The sequence below is a fragment of the Podarcis tiliguerta genome (assembly GCF_965153285.1).
Source record: "Podarcis tiliguerta genome assembly, chromosome: 3".
NCBI lineage: Eukaryota > Metazoa > Chordata > Lepidosauria > Squamata > Lacertidae > Podarcis > Podarcis tiliguerta.
Window position 1 is genome coordinate 112,870,649 of NC_139536.1, and position 16,175 is coordinate 112,886,823.

The 16,175-nt window shown below is 44.5% G+C and overlaps 2 long non-coding RNA genes across 2 annotated transcripts in view; both read right to left on the reverse strand.

Moving 5' to 3' along the window:
• LOC310675257 overlaps nucleotides 1–16,175 on the reverse strand; it is a 105,020-nt gene that overhangs the window by 78,795 nt on the left and 10,050 nt on the right. The window lies entirely within an intron of this gene.
• On the reverse strand, nucleotides 5,255–8,786 carry LOC310675259. The gene is made up of 2 exons (XR_014510006.1): nucleotides 7,003–8,786; nucleotides 5,255–6,035 (listed from the first exon to the last, which is right to left on the reverse strand). It is a non-coding gene; the product is annotated as an uncharacterized lncRNA (long non-coding RNA).

Here is a 16,175-nt window from a genome sequence, read left to right on the forward strand (position 1 = left end):
ATAAACTGGGGAAGAAGAAAACCAGGTACACGAAATTCAGTTTCTTGGAGGAAAAGGTGCCGTATAAATGCGATAAATAAATAAAGTGCTTCCTCATAACAACGTTCAGAATGCTGTCAAGTTACGCTTAAACTACCAAAAGAGATCCAGTGAGGTTCACCCTTACAACATAGCTGTCAACTTTTCCCTTTTCTTGCGAGGAATCCCATTCAGAATAAGGGAATTTCCCTTTAAAAAAGGGAAACGCTGACAGCTATGCCTTACAATCATTTTGAGGGCATGAAAAAAACTTCCACCACCCAGTCTTCCATCTATTGTCGAATATTTTACTGGCATGTGGTTTGATTTTGGTTTTACCTGTTTCCCTTTTATAACAGCTTATAACAGCCCAATATCTCATCATGTTTCCATATGCATATTTCTTTGGAAGGAAAAAAAGTAGCTTAAACTTCCTACAATTACCATCCTTCAGTCAATCTGGCTGGCAACCTTAAGGGACAGGTTATTCTAAGCAGCAGCTTCAGCAACACATTTTGATCACTGTAGCAACAATTCAAAGATGAAAATCAGAGGAGAATTTGGTTCTCATTGTCATTTAAAGCTTAATGATTTAATGGTTTATTCTCTTATTGATGTGAAGAAGATTAATGTGATTATTTCCCATTAACAGTAATGGGAATTGTATGCATAAATTCCCTTACAGAGTGATAGATTGGGGAGCCGTGTGTGTGTGTGTTTAATAAAAATACTTGTGGCCAGGTCAGCTATATTAATTCAAAAACATTTACATTTTTCTTGAGTCATAGTCTTAAGTTTGACATTGCCTGCTAATCTATGGCTCATAAAGCCAAAGTTCGTTGAGCAGAGATAGAAATGATAATAGATCTGGCTCCCTGAATCCTCTCAACACCCCCAACAGAAAATTGTAAGCATACTCAGTTCTACAGAGCTTGTATCCATCCTAGTTTGGTTTGATGGGGTTAAAGTGTATCACTTTTATCTTATTCCTTCAGGCAAATCTTGCCCATACACCAAGATAATGCACACCGAAGCGTGGACCATCACAACCCAGGCTGTGAAAGATCCTGAAACAGCTTTGAGGATGTTATTCTGTGAAATATACAAACTGGGCTGGCCCCATGGCCTGCTGTTTGGGCTGACATGAGTGAAAGTACTCTACATCTCAAGACAGAAGAGATTGTGAGCACCGGAACTGGTGACAAACATCCAAAATGGCTGCTGCCTGGCTTAGGACTTTGTGAACACAGGTTTTGTTGAACAATATCAATAGCATGATGTATCAGGGAATCCACATCTTCTGTTTTTCCTCGCTTGATTACAGGCATAGGACCAGGGCCAGCCCAACCATTAGGCAAAGAGGGACAACCGCTTCAGATGGCCTGAGATACGCTCCCTAAGGAAACTGACTGCGTCATCTCTTCAGAGCCAGGCAAATACATTTTTATTCACTGGGCATTTGAACAGCCCTGGTGGCCTGACATTTAATAGCTGCTGGTGCCTCTCCTGTGTTGTGCTGCTTTAGATTGCTTTTATTGGAACAAGCATTTTTAGTATTTTATATTTGCATTGTTTTATTGAATTTCTTCTGTAATCTGTATTTTGCATTTTACTACTGTAAATCACTTCAGATGCCTCTGTATGTGTAAAGTGATATACAAATGTAATAAACTAGCTAATTTATTGGGGTGTCTGTGTAGTAGTAGACACCCTGGTCTAGTATAAGAATAAAGGTAAAGGTAAAGGGACCCCTGACCATTAGGTCCAGTCGTGGCCGACTCTAGGGTTGCGGCGCTCATCTCGCTTTACTGGCCGAGGGAGCCGGTGTACATCTTCCGGGTCATGTGGCCAGCATGACTAAGCTGCTTCTGGTGAACCAGAGCAGCGCATGGAAATGCCGTACCTTCCCACTGGACTGGTACCTATTTATCTACTTGCACTGGTGTGCTTTCAAACTGCTAGGCTGGCAGGAGCAGGGACTGAGCAACGGGCCCTCACCCCGTTGTGGGGATTTGAACTACCGACCTTCTGATCGGCAAGCCCAAGAGGCTCAGTCTGGTTTATTTGCATTAATTAGAAATCCCTCATGTTGCTCCATATCAGAGCAAACTTAACATAGATGGCATCGCTAATAATTGGTGTTGGGGTCGTTTGGATTAGTAAAGTTGTGCTGCATCGGAAGTAGTCATATTATACACCAGTTTACCTATTATCTAGCTAAGGGAAATAGGTTGGCAGATGTTAATAAATGTAGCTGAGAAGCAATGGAGAATAAGTTTTGGAAAGATGACATCTGTGGATTAAACAAATGTCACCTGCCCATAATAGGTTTTGGATCCAGGCACCCCAACATCCCTTCTGCTCTGACTGGGGAAAGATTTCTTAGCTGACTTTAGAAAAAGTACCTCCTAATTTAATTTGAATAGACTAAGGAACAGGAATAGTCAAAGCTTGTTTTGTCATAATTAATTTTAAAACCAGAAATTTGCTTAAGCAATAGCTAATTAAATTTTGGAGGTCTAATATTAGATTAGGAAAGAGCATAATGGTATCAACTGCATATTAGATTATCTTATGTTCCTTCTCACTTACAAGTATTTCTGTCTCGGTTGTTGATGTTGATCATGATGACAATTGATGACGACAATGGTGTTATTGAAGGGTAAGACCAACGACGTTCCAAAATACAGGAGTAAACCATAAAAAGGGAGACTGGGTGACCATTCTCATAAGATAATAATTTATTCCTGTCTTTAAGAATGGAAAGTTCAACATCATTGTGGGCATTTCCTATCATTAGGCAAATACAGATTCATCTGAATCTGGAATCCTGCTACTGACACCATGCACACACAAAGACACATTTATTCTGAGCATGCCCAGAAAACAATATTGCAAAGTTATGGGTCGTGCGCATAGAGCAATACAATTCTGACTGCCGTGTGCATGAGATGACAAATCACCTCTGGCGTGGGATCATCTAGGAAAAGGATGCACCCTCTCTTGCTAAAGCCCTTCTTACTGGAGGTGGAGGTTTAAACACTTTTTTAGTTTCAAATTCCAAGAACTTTATTGAAGGTCTTACTTATTCACCTGCATGTTGTGACAGCCAATTATTGGCAGGAAGAAGGAGCTTTGCTAATATGCTAAAAGGAGTGCAGAGCTCATGGGCAATTTGAAAGTGGAGTAGTAGAACCACCAACAAACGTGGAGTTTGTTCAAGATTCCAGGCACTCCATTTCACACACAAAAAAGACCCTCTGGACCGCGGCTATTTAGGGCTTTAAAGGTCAGCACCAACACTTTGAATTGTGCTCGGAAACGTACTGGGAGCCAATGTAGATCTTTCAAGACCGGTGTTATATGGTCTTGGCAGCCCAGTCACCAGTCTAGCTGCTGCATTCTGGATTAGTTGTAGTTTCTGGGTCACCTTCAAAGGTAGCCCCACGTAGAGCGCATTGCAGTTGTCCAAGCGAGAGATAACTAGAGCACGCACCGCTCTGGCAAGACAGTCTGTTGGTAGGTAGGGTCTCAGCCTGCGTACCAGATGGAGCTGGTAAACAGCTGCCCTGAACACAGAATTGACCTGTGTCTCCATGGACAGCTGTGAGTCCAGAATGACTCCCAGGCTGCGCACCTGGTCCTTCAGGGGCACAGTTACCCCATTCAGGACCAGGGAGTCCCCCACACCCGCCTCCCCTGTCCTCCAAAACAGTACTTCTGTCTTGTCAGGATTCAGCCTCAATTTGTTAGCTGTCATCCATCCTCCAACCGCCTCCAGACACTCACACAGGACTTTCATCGCTTCACTGGTTCTGATTTGAGAGGTAGAGCTGGGTATCATCCGCATACTGATGGACACCCAGCCCCAACCTCCTGATGATCTCTCCCAGCGGCTGCATGTAGATGTTGAAAAGCATGGGGGGAAAGGACAGAACTCTGAGACACCCCACAAATGAGAGCCATGGGGTCTGAACATTCATCTCCCACCACTACTTTCTGAACATAGCCCAGGAGAAAGGAGTGGAACCACTGTATAACAGTGCCCCCAGCTCCTCTAGATGGTCCAGAAGGATGTTATAGTCAATGGTATCAAAAGCCGCTGAGAGATCCAGCAGAACCAAGAAACAGCTCTCACCTTTGTCCCTAGCCCACAGGAGATCATCGACCAGTGCAACCAAGGCAGTTTCAGTCCCATGTTGAGGCCTGAATCCCGACTGGAAGAGATCCAAATACACACAGATAACGTTTGCAAAAGTCCATGTGATTAATGGCACTCCTTCCTGAGTGATAGCAAGGATCAAGCTGGGAACCACCAGGCACTGAAGAGTAACAAGAAGGCATGCTGGCCTGAAGCTTTCCAGTCAAAAATTTATGCTAGGGGAGATCAGGGTTGGCCCACGACATTTTGGCACCAGAGGAGAACCACAAAATGGCAGCTCTCCAACTAGGGAAGAAGGGTTGAATGAAAATCTATTTTGGGAACAAGGGGGGAATAAAGATCTGCACCAGAAACAATCATGGGAGGAGACCAGCAGTGCCTTCTATTGGTCAATGGGGGGCAGGTCTACCCTCCAAGGAACATGCTACAGCCATTGCTGTCACCATGCTAGAAAAATGCAACCTGTGCTGCTGCCATAAGTAGTACGACTCATGCAACACGTTGGCGACTAACATACACATAATAATAATTATACAGTGGTACCTCGGGTTAAGTACTTAATTCATTCCAGAGGTCCGTTCTTAACCTGAAACTGTTCTTAACCTGAAGCACCACTTTAGCTAATGGGGCCTCAAGCTGCTGCTGCGCAGCCGGAGCCCAATTTCTGTTCTTAACCTGAAGCACTATTTCTGGGTTAGCGGAGTGTGTAACCTGAAGCATATGTAACCTGAAGCGTATGTAGCCCGAGGTACCACTGTACATTCTTTATCAATCTTCTGAGAAAAATACAAAACCTTATGCAAAGCTACAGAGACTTGCGAACTACCCAACCTAAGATGAACTTATAATGTCTGGTTTCAATGGATTTTTCAAATGTTTAACTCAGTCTTTTGTTTTCTTTATCTTTTTAGGTAAGTTCATGAAAATACCAACAAAAGGTTCCGTTTGGGTGTTGTTCACAATACTGAGTGATGCTAGTGAAGTTGTAGGTAGATGTTAATGAAGGTGTATACAGGGTGCCAGCGTTTTGCACCTATTTCGCCCTGGCAGTCCAAGAAATCTTTTTTTCCCCAAAAAATTTTTATTGGTTTTCACAATATTATAAGCAAACAAACAAACACACAAGACAAACAAACATAACAAACATAAATCATAGCCTTATTGAAAATTACAGTTATTAACTTTGTTAAGTGACTTCCTCGCTTCTCCTTGGTTGAATTTCATTGCATGTCCTTTTAACGGTTTTCCAAATCCCAATTTTTATAAAATTTAACTTAAACATTAACATCCTTAAATCTGCACCTTATATAATTAAACATGTTAATTCATCACTTAACATAAATAAAACCCTAAGCTTATTAAGTATCTGCAAGCTATTTCCGGTTAATTTAATTTAACAAATTTAACTAAATAATCATTAAATTTATTCCACTCTTCCTGATACTCCTCCTCCTTCTGGTCGCGGACTCTTCCGGTTAGGTCGGCCAGCTCCGAAAAATCCATCATCTTCATCTGCCATTCTTCTATCGTTGATAATTCTTGGGTTTTCCACTTTTTAGCTAACAAAATACAAGCAGCAGTTGTGGCATACAAAAATAATTTAACATCTTTCTTGGGCAATTCCAAACCTGTTATTCCAAGAAGAAAGGCCTCTGGTTTCTTTATAAATGTATAGTTCAACATTTTTTTCAATTCATTATAAATCTTTTCCCATCAATCCAAGAAATCAAGAGGCTGCTGTTTGCCCCCAATGGGGCCCTTTTACTGGGGCTTGCAGGTAACACACTCCCAAGGTAGTTTTCCAGGCTTCTTCAGTGGTCTAATCTCAAAGCCTTGATACATATATTGATATTCACTAATAATAATTCAAACCAAATCTTATTAGAAACAACTTAATGCACTTCTAGGCACGCGGGTGGCGCTGTGGGTAAAAGCCTCAGCGCCTAGGACTTGCCGATCGCATGGTCGGCGGTTCGAATCCCCGCAGCGGGGTGCGCTCCCGCTGTTCGGTCCCAGCGCCTGCCAACCTAGCAGTTCGAAAGCACCCCCGGGTGCAAGTAGATAAATAGGGACCGCTTACCAGCGGGAAGGTAAACGGCGTTCCGTGTGCTGCGCTGGCTCGCCAGATGCAGCTTGTCACGCTGGCCACGTGACCCGGAAGTGTCTCCGGACAGCGCTGGCCCTTGGCCTCTTTGAGTGAGATGAGCGCACAACCCTAGAGTCTGGCAAGACTGGCCCGTACGGGCAGGGGTACCTTTACCTTTACCTTTAATGCACTTCTAAATATTCAATTAAATAAAAAATACATATCCATTATACGTGAAATCAGACTTACTACAAAAATTTATACAAATATACTTACATTTTATAGAGAATACTATTTCTTGGCTTAAGCTTAAGAGGCTGATTTGCTTAGCAAGGTTACCCTGTTTGGATCTGGATATAAATACACTCTTTCCTTACTAATTGCTCAACAGGTGTTTAACGTTAGCGAAAAATGAGGAGGGGAAGGAGAGGATGAAGGGAACGGGTGAGGTAGATACTGAAAATACAGTGGTGCCTCGCAAGACGAAATTAATTCGTTCTGCGAGTTTTTTCGTCTTGTGAATTTTTTCGTCTTGCGAAGCACCACTGTGCATTGACGGTTTCCCATAGGAATGCATTGACGGTTTTAAGAAAAAGGCGCAAGACGTTTTCGTCTTGCGAAGCAAGCCCATAGGGAAATTCATCTTGCAAAGCAACTCAAAAAACGAAAAACACTTTCGTCTTGCAAGTTTTTCGTCTTGCGAGGCATTCGTCTTGCGAGGTACCACTGTACTTACATCACATGTGTTTCACATACAGTACATCATATGTGTTTCACATGGCAGCAGCAGTGGACGATGCATTCCTTGGAGGGCAGGATGCGTCCTCAGCTTGCCTCATGGGTGGGCCAGCCCTGGAGGAGATGGAGATTTGTCCCACACACCCTGCAGGTCAAGCTTTCCTGAGAACCACCCCACCCCTGCTATCCATGTCCCCTTTCTACCAATTGTACAATAGGGTTTATATTGTGGCTTAATCTTACTCTTTGGGGTGGTGTGAGGATTAATTTGTCAATGTTTTGCAAAGAGCCAACAGTCTCGCTGTTCTTATAACAGCAATAAGCAGAGAGGCTTTGCCGAATTGTAACGTCTCCATGGAATTATTTGTGTTCGTTATGTATCAGCTGAATTTAACAGCTCAGTTAGTCATTACCTGGTAACTTTGTTTATAAGAAACTACTTATTCCTCTTTCAAAATCATAGTACCATTTCATTTTTGTGAAGTCAGGAAGCTTGGTAGATTCCCACCCCCACCAGAAAGGATTATAGGCATTTATATGGGCAATGAGGATGTAACACAAGGAAAAATCTTTTACAGGAGATGTGTAAACCTTTGTGCTTCAGGGCAAAAGCTAACTACTAGCTAATGAGAGTCTGAAAGATACTTCTATGTTCCTATAATCATCCATTATAGAGTTACTTGCTCTTTCTCTTTGAAGTATTCAGTCCTGGCCATTTCCAGGGGCAAGACATCGAGACCCACTAAACTAAGCCAGGGATATGATATTGTGCTCCTATTCCGATAATCCTGTTGGGTTCTTTTTTTTGCATAAATCCAGGGTCAGAGTCCACAGAGGAATTAAAAGCAAAGAGTTGGGAGGCAGTGGACAAGCTCATCAATTAAGGAATCAAAAGAATAGTCAGGGCAGGAACACCCGACAGCGCCTGGGACTTACGTCGTCTCTGTGTCACAGGTATGTAGACGCACACAGTTTTATGCCGTAAGTGCTGTACTTCATATAAGAATTAGATTCTCCTCTGAGTCATCAGAAAAGCCTTCAGTACGCTGATTAATTCATTAACTTTCAAAGGTGAATAAATAACCAAGGTTTCAAATTTTTATCTCTTTGGCCTTCCTATTCTGTTACCAATCGCAGATATGATTATGGAACACAACCTTGACACGCTCTTTTGCACCAGCGTGTGTGCTGCAAAGCACACTGGTGGGAAAGTTACCAGCATGTGATGAAGTTTTATAACCATGTTTTATCAAATCTGTCATTCTCTGTCAGTGGGACTGTTATCACTCTGAAAGGAGGAGCAGGGCAAAGCAGTGACGTACAAGCTTAGTAAAGTTCATTGTTCTTGACCGTGGATGTCAAACTCTGTCCCTTTTTCCTCCTCTTTTTGTGTGGCGTTTTGCTTTGCTTTTAGTAGTGGAGTTTAGCAAAGGGAGGGATCTTACGTTTGGATACAATGGTCTTTGAAATGAAATGAAATAAATGCTAGAAGCCAGGAGATGACAGTCAGGTGTGTTCGTTCTCTATCTCTCTCCATCTCTCTCCCACCAAATAACTCAATCGTGGTAGCAAAACGCCATCTTCTATTGTTCAGGAATACCAAATATTCAGGGGAACTGGGGAGATCATTCAGATTTCCATGGTTAAAGGGTGGGTCTTTTCATGGTGGTGAAAATAAGGAGAGAAGATCCTTACATGGCAAGTTATCAGACCCTAGGGCAAACCAAGAGGTCAAAAGGTATGCAGTGGACATTTATTCCAAAAGGGCATCAACCTGAATTCTCCCAATAGTGGTGTCCAAAGAGGGCCAGATTTGATGGTGTGAAGGGCCGTGAGGGCTGAGCAGAGGGCCAACCAAAGTTGTTGACCATTTTTTTAGGATTGAAGTTGTTGAGGGTTTTTTCAGGATTTTACCTCAGGAAATGAACTTGGGAACTGCCACAAGGGACAGATTAAACCGACCAGCGGGCCGGATTAGGCCCCTGAAATGGACTTTGGACATGCCTGTCCCAAACCATGAAGTATACTTTTCTCTAACTTCTTTCATACCTTTCTAGCCCTCTTCATTGCAAAGAAACAAACTGAAAACATAGTTGCCTCTTATAATGAATTAAGGCATATCTATCATGTCAGCTGATCAGTAAAGTCTTGAAATAGATTTAACATTCAGCTGACCTGCAACATCTCCTCTGAAAACCTCAGGGGACCAGCTTAAGTGGACCAGGAGCCTGTTTGACATGATTCAAATTGTCCTTCAAATACCTTGTCTACAAGCAGGGTGTGAGCAGATACACACGTTCTTTCTTGACCTGGCAATCATGGGTATTGGTGGTGGTGGTTATTCATTCTGCCCGAATGGTGCTGTACAGAGCAGCATAAACTAACAGAGCAAAATAAACAAAGAAAGGAACCAAAGGGAGGGGAAGCAACTTAAGGAGAGGGATAAGAGAGTCCTTGACTAAAAAAAAAAATTCCACACCCCAGGGGTCGCCCATTCCATTTTACCACCTGGGGTGAAACGTGATGGAGACACTTTTCCCCACAACCCACTGCCAAAGCCTTATTTACTGGGGTTGTGTGGCTGCAGCAGCTTCTAGTGAGATCAAGTGAGAATTCCATAAAAAGGTAAAGGGACCCCTGACCATTAAGTCCAGTCGCGACCGACTCTGGGGTTGCAGCACTCATCTTGCTTTACTGGCCAAGGGAGCCAGCATTTGTCTGCTGACAGGTCATGTGGTCAGCACGACTAAGCCGCTTCTGGTGAACCAGAGCAGTGCACGGAAACGCTGTTTACCTTCCCGCCAGAGTGGTACCTATTTATCTACTTCACTTTGATGTGCTTTCAAACTGCTAGGTTGGCAGGAGTTGGGACCGAGCAACGGGAGCTCACCCCCGTCATGGGGATTTGAACCACAAACCTTCTGATCGGCAAACCCAAGTGGCTCAGTGGTTTAGACCACAGAGCCACCCACGTCCCCCACCTTTCTTTAAAAGTAAAGATAAAGGGACCCCTGACCATTAAGTCCAGTCGCGGAGGACTCTGGGGTTGCAGCGTTCGGCTTTACTGGCCGAGGGAGCCGCCGTTTGTCCGCAGACAGTTTTCCCGGGTTTCGAACTGCTAGGTTGGCAGGAGCTGGGACTGAACAACGGGAGCTCACCCCGTCATGGGGATTCGAACCTCTGACCTTCTGATCGGCAAGTCCTAGGCTCTGTGGCTTAACCCACAGCGCCACCCGCATCCCATATGAGTTCCATAAGATCTTGCAATAGTTTTGGGAGATCTCACAAGATCTCGCCAGAAGCTGTCGCTGCAGCTGCCCAATCCTGGCAGCAGCAACAGGGGTGAGCTTGGCACCCACGATGGTGCCGTGCCAGGGGATTCTGCTACCCAAGGTGGCTGCTTCCCTCTGCCTCGTGGGCAGGCCCAGCCCTGCTTCCCTCAAAAAATCCTAGGATTTCTAGTTTACTCCTCAAAGATCTATAATTCCCAGGGGGGAGCTGTATGCCTTAAATACATAGTATAGATGTGATTTGAGAGCAGGGCAATAGGGGGCATACATATACACTGAAAGCACATGACTTCCCCCCAAGGATCCTTGGACCTGTGTTTTGGAAATTGCAGAGCTTACAGTGAGAAACCATGATTCTTTGAATCATGTGCTTTAAATATATGGTGTAGATCTTCCCTACACCACAGCGGGTGGCGCTGTGGGTAAAAGCCTCAGCGCCTAGGGCTTGCCGATCAAAAGGTCGGCGGTTCGAATCCCCGTAGCGGGGTGAGCTCCCGTTGTTCGGTCCCAGCGCCTGCCAACCTAGTAATTCGAAAGCACTCCTGGGTGCAAGTAGATAAATAGGGACCGCTCTGGCGGGAAGGTAAACGGCGTTTTCGTGTGCTGCGCTGGCTCGCCAGAGCAGCGATGTCACGCTGGCCACGTGACCCGGAAGTGTCTCCGGACAGCGCTGGCCCCCGGCCTCTTGAGTGAGATGGGAGCACAACCCTAGAGTCTGTCAAGACTGGCCCGTATGGGCAGGGGTACCTTTACCTTTACCTTTACCTTTAGATCTTCCCTAACAAAGCTACAGAGAATGAACATGATCAAGCACAGTTACTCATGCTTATGTATCACTGTGTTTCTCTTTGGCATTTGCATTTGCTTTTTGGAAAGCACCTTAAATCGTATCTTTTAATTCATTTGTTTGCAGCAGAATTCCTGCTCTGCTTACCCCTTACATTTCGTTGCTGTTCCTCCCCAAGCATTTCCCCTGCCTTAATTTCTTTGTAACCTTCCAGTTTCTCTATTTCCCCTCTCTTGGAAAAGCTGCCCATCTTGTATTGCATGCCTGTGGGCAGGAATGTCTGTCTGTGGGCTGTTGGGTGGGGGAGAGGGGACACCTGATGCGCCTTCAGGCATAGCGAGGAGCAAGGAAAAGGGATGGCTCTGTTGCTTGCCTTGAAAGGGATCCTTGTAGGCAGAAATACATATTTTCAATCCAGCATGGGATTTCAATTTGACAGTGGTTGCTTGGTTCAGTGGAGGCTAGAGCATCAGGGCAAATGGATCCACCAACCTCGGCCAGCCCCCACCTTCCAGCCTTCTTCCATACAACCTATGGGGAGGGGTGACTTTCCCTGTCATTGCCTCCAGCTCCCCCTACGACTGGGCTCCAGGCCCTCCACTCCACCAGCCCCAATGCACACCAGCCATCACTGATTTGGTTGCGGCCACTTTGGAACGGTAGGTGCAAAAGCAGAGAACAAATCAATCAGCTAACAGCCTTACACATTTGTGTAGCATGAATTTGCTCTCTGCTTTGCTCTGTGAGTGTGACAAAACTCTAACAAGGCATGATTCCCATTACAGATTATGGAAAAGGACTAAACCCCAAACTTGGCCCTCCAGCTGTTTTGGGGACTACAACTCCCATCATCCCTAGCTAGCAAGACCAGTGGTCAAGGATGATGGGAATTGTAGTCCCAAAACAGCTGGAGGGCCAAGTTTGGGGATGCCTGGACTAAATGCTGCCCTTGTATCCCTGGAATAGTGAGTTATCCCTACATAACCCTACAACATGTCAACAGGAAGGAAGGAAGGAAGGAAGGAAGGAAGGAAGGAAGGAAGGAAGTAATATATATTTTGGAACACCTGAAACAATTTAAATGAATGCCATTGTGTATGTAATGGTAGGGAATCCCAGTCTCTACCACAGTGTTCTTCTGTGCTGATATAATCAAACAGTCTAAAACCTCTCTATAATAAAATCCCAGCACCATGGAAACCCATGGCAGAATTTGCAATATTATTAAATACTACCAAACTTCCATCTTGCAAATTGTGCCAAACCTTCAACCTCTCGCCCCAAAATCACACGAAGCAGCAAGTAAAGGACTGGGTGCCGCATGGTTTTGCTTAAGCCAGAGAAAGGCAGTTTTGCAAGACTTTCACCAACACTCCTGATTCATAAGCTCATGGTTCCAATGCAGTTGCGCTATCACAAAGGCATTCAAAAATCTGTTGGGGTCATAAGTATTTTGCCTCTCTCTCCCTCTCTCTCCCTCTCTCTCTCCCTGCACCACCATTGCCAAAACTCTCTCTCTAGAGAGAGAGCCACATGCACAATGTTAGCATCATTAATTCAAGTGCACACAGCTTAGCCATGATTCACTCTCCAAACAGCCTTCACGCTGCGGTTTGGAGCACTAATTTGGCTGACTCACTTGAACACCAGCCTTTTCAACACAACTTCAGCGACCAAAGGAGAGCCCTGTTCAGACATGTTGTTAGAAAGATAGCCTAACTCACCAGCTATTGGTGGGGTTTTCCTGTATCCTGTCATCTCCCCTCAGCTGAGATGCGGCTGGCAGAGGACTTACTAACAGAGCTGAGTTTTGCAGTGCAACAATAGCAGGAATAGAATGGTTTCTGTTTAAGGAGGGGAAGGAAGCAACTGGTTCCTATTACATATAAAGCAAAGCCATAGGTTACAGCACAAGTTTTTGTCTTTGGTTCTTTTTTGTTGTTTTTTAAGCAGCAGAAGGCCCTGCTGTAGTTTATAGAGGAACCAGTGCAGTGCAAAGTGCAACAGGCTCATCCTTCAACCAGGCAGCAAGATCTGTAAAGGTTTTCAGGAAACAAGATCCTGGCCAGAACATTGGCAGGCAGCAATCGCAGCTTCTATGCCTGCTGGGTGTATATGCCTTTGCACCTAAAGAGACAGAGAAACCTAAACGCAAGAGTCTTGCAGGACCCACAACGTAGAAATGGGTGTTGACCCTAACTCAGACCACACAGGGAAGTGCATAAATCAGAGGCATCGTGGGCAGGACAACAGGGCACTAGAAGAACAGGCCAAGCTGCCCTCGCCCTGTGTTGACATGTGGAGTTAAAATGCTCAGCAGAAGTTGAACGTGACACTGAATCCGTGTTGGAAGAGCACACTTTCCCCTGGATATAATCGCATTGCAACTCTGAGTTTAGAGAAACAAGAAAGCTGAATTTATTACAGGAAATACATGCTTGCTGGAGCTAGGGATCGTCCGTATCTAACAAAGGTGGTGAAGTGGTACTTGCTCTTACATCACAGGTTAAGTCAGGAAGGACAGTCTAGGAAACATGAGGTTCCTCTCTGTACTTGCTCTTTCCCATGCAAACACATCAGCCTCCAGTGCAAGCTGAGTTCCAGAGGGGGTGGTTTTAGGGTAGCGCGACTGGTACACGGGTGCCCAGGGTGCCACACTGCAGGGGGTGCCACAACAATGCTGAAGAACGGAGCAAGAGAGTTGGGGGCGGCAGATTTTAGCATCGCACAGGGCACTGCTGAAATTTGAGAGCCCCAAGTTCATGGGTGGCGCTGCGGTCTAAACCACTGAGCCTAGGGCTTGCCGATCAGAAGGTCAGCAGTTTGAATCCCCGTGACGGAGTGAGCTCCCATTGCTCGGTCCCAGCTCTTGCCCACCTAGCAGTTCAAAAGCACATCAAAGTGCAAGTAGATAAATAGGTACCACTCTGGTGGGAAGGTAAACGGCATTTCCATGCACTGCTCTGGTTCGCCAGAAGGGGATTAGTCATGCTGGCCACATGACCCAGAAGCTGTACGCCGGCTCCCTCGGCCAGTAAAGCGAGATGAGCGCCGCAACCCCAGAGTCATCTGTGACTGGACTTAACTGCCAGGGGTCCTTTAACTTAAGTCCACCACTGGTTACATTCCAACACACTGAACTTGCAGAAGGAGTTGTGTCACTTGAACCACCCTTTTCTAGCTGCCCGCCCCCAATTTGTCCCCAGCTCCTGCAGAAATTGATCAGTCACTGCAAATGAAAATGTGCTCTGAATGTGCATCTAGAACAATGACCCCGGTCATTGCTGCATTGAAACAAGGGTGACTGGAAGCTCCCCTTTGTGCCTCCTTGAACCCTTGAACCTGGGAAAGAGTCTCTGCTGCTAGGAATTGAGTCCAACAACATCTGAAGGGACCATGTTGGCTACTCCTGGATGAAAGCAAACACAGGAGATGGATCTGCAAAGGATGGAGAGAATGAGGAATCATCTGGGAAGTAAGGAGGTCTGCCTCAGAGACAGATTTTGGGATGCATCACTAAAGGGCAACAGGCGATCAAGTATTAATTTATTGTCGTATTTTACCACCCTTGAGGGCACTATTTAGGCAGCCTGCCTCAGGCAGCAAAATGTCTTGACTTGGATCATATTTCTTTTGATGGGGTTCACGAGAGAAGAGGGAGGGAGAGAGCGAGAGATTGGACTGGATTTTTAAAATGTTGAGGTGTTAGAGCATTCACAAGACTTTTTTAAAAACCAGAAACAATGAACACCAGTTACACTAAACCCTATTTCCACCACACACACACACAAACATTTTGTGACCATTTCTCCTGATTGCCTCTCTTTAAAGACTGAGTTCATAGTGGGGTTTGTGCCCTAAATTTTGTTTTTACTCATTTCCAAAAATGCAGATGATCTCCTAGCATAGAATTGTATGTTGCTTTGAGTCAATTTTTTGAAAATAAGGGGGAAAATAGTTTCAGATAATAGTATTTTTTATCTTATCTGAAAGTGCTTTCCCCCTTATTTTCAAACACTCCTCATTTACACATACTTACTACCCTAAGCCTGTAAACTTGACAATAATTCCTACTTATTTCAATGGAGCTTGCTTCTAAGCAAGCGTGCTTAGGAGAATCTTAGCACATTTACCACATTATAATTAAATTTATTGGGATTTGCTTCACAGTAGACAGCCATTAAGATTATGCTGTAAAACATTGCTCTTATTGTTTTGTTTTAAATGGGAGTCAGTCACGAGAATTTTAATTGGGACATTTGGCCATTTTTATCAACAATTTTATTTCAACATTTCCAACATTTCCAATAGCACAAAAATATAGCACGGCTGTCTCTCTTTTGCCAAAGTTATCAGAAGTGGGGAAACATCTCTGAACGCGGCAAGCAGGTAATGTAATTTGTGTATTGCTTCGTAATTGCTAACAATACTACCATGCGTGTAGCTAAAGGGCCCATCAAGTAAAACAATAGAAACACCTAACTAACTGACCAATCACGTCGCTTCTGCCCCCCCAAACAAAAGTCCTCCCCCCCCAAGTCCTTCCTCCCCCCAACAAAAATCCTGGCTACGCACATGAATACTACCGTTACTGCGATGTATGTTATTTTCGCAATGAGAACTTCAAGAAAGCAAATATTACTGGCGAAATGATGGCTTCTATATAAACACACACATGCATAAAGGATGGAAATTCTCAATTGTTCATTCTAAGCATATTCCAAATTACTGGAAGTACGGTAATCAAATGCACTTCTCCATTGCTGAGGACTGTGCAGTTTTACACCCTCATAGCCTTGGAGAATTATTGGGCAGGGAGGAGACTCTTTTCAAAGTTCCCATGATACATGTGTACAAATAGTTTAATATTTGATGACTGATATGTGTCCTCTCAGCATTAACTATGCACCATCACCGTGGTATTTTCCAACCAAGGCATGGGACACCATAACCCGGTTTTAAATTAAATCTGCAACTATAGCCAAGTGACCTTCAACTGTGTTGTGGAACTGGCAGATTCCAGCAGTTTCGCGTTTTCAAAAGGACACCGAGAAAGAGACAGAGCCGCCTATGTCCAAGAAAGAGGTCCCAGTG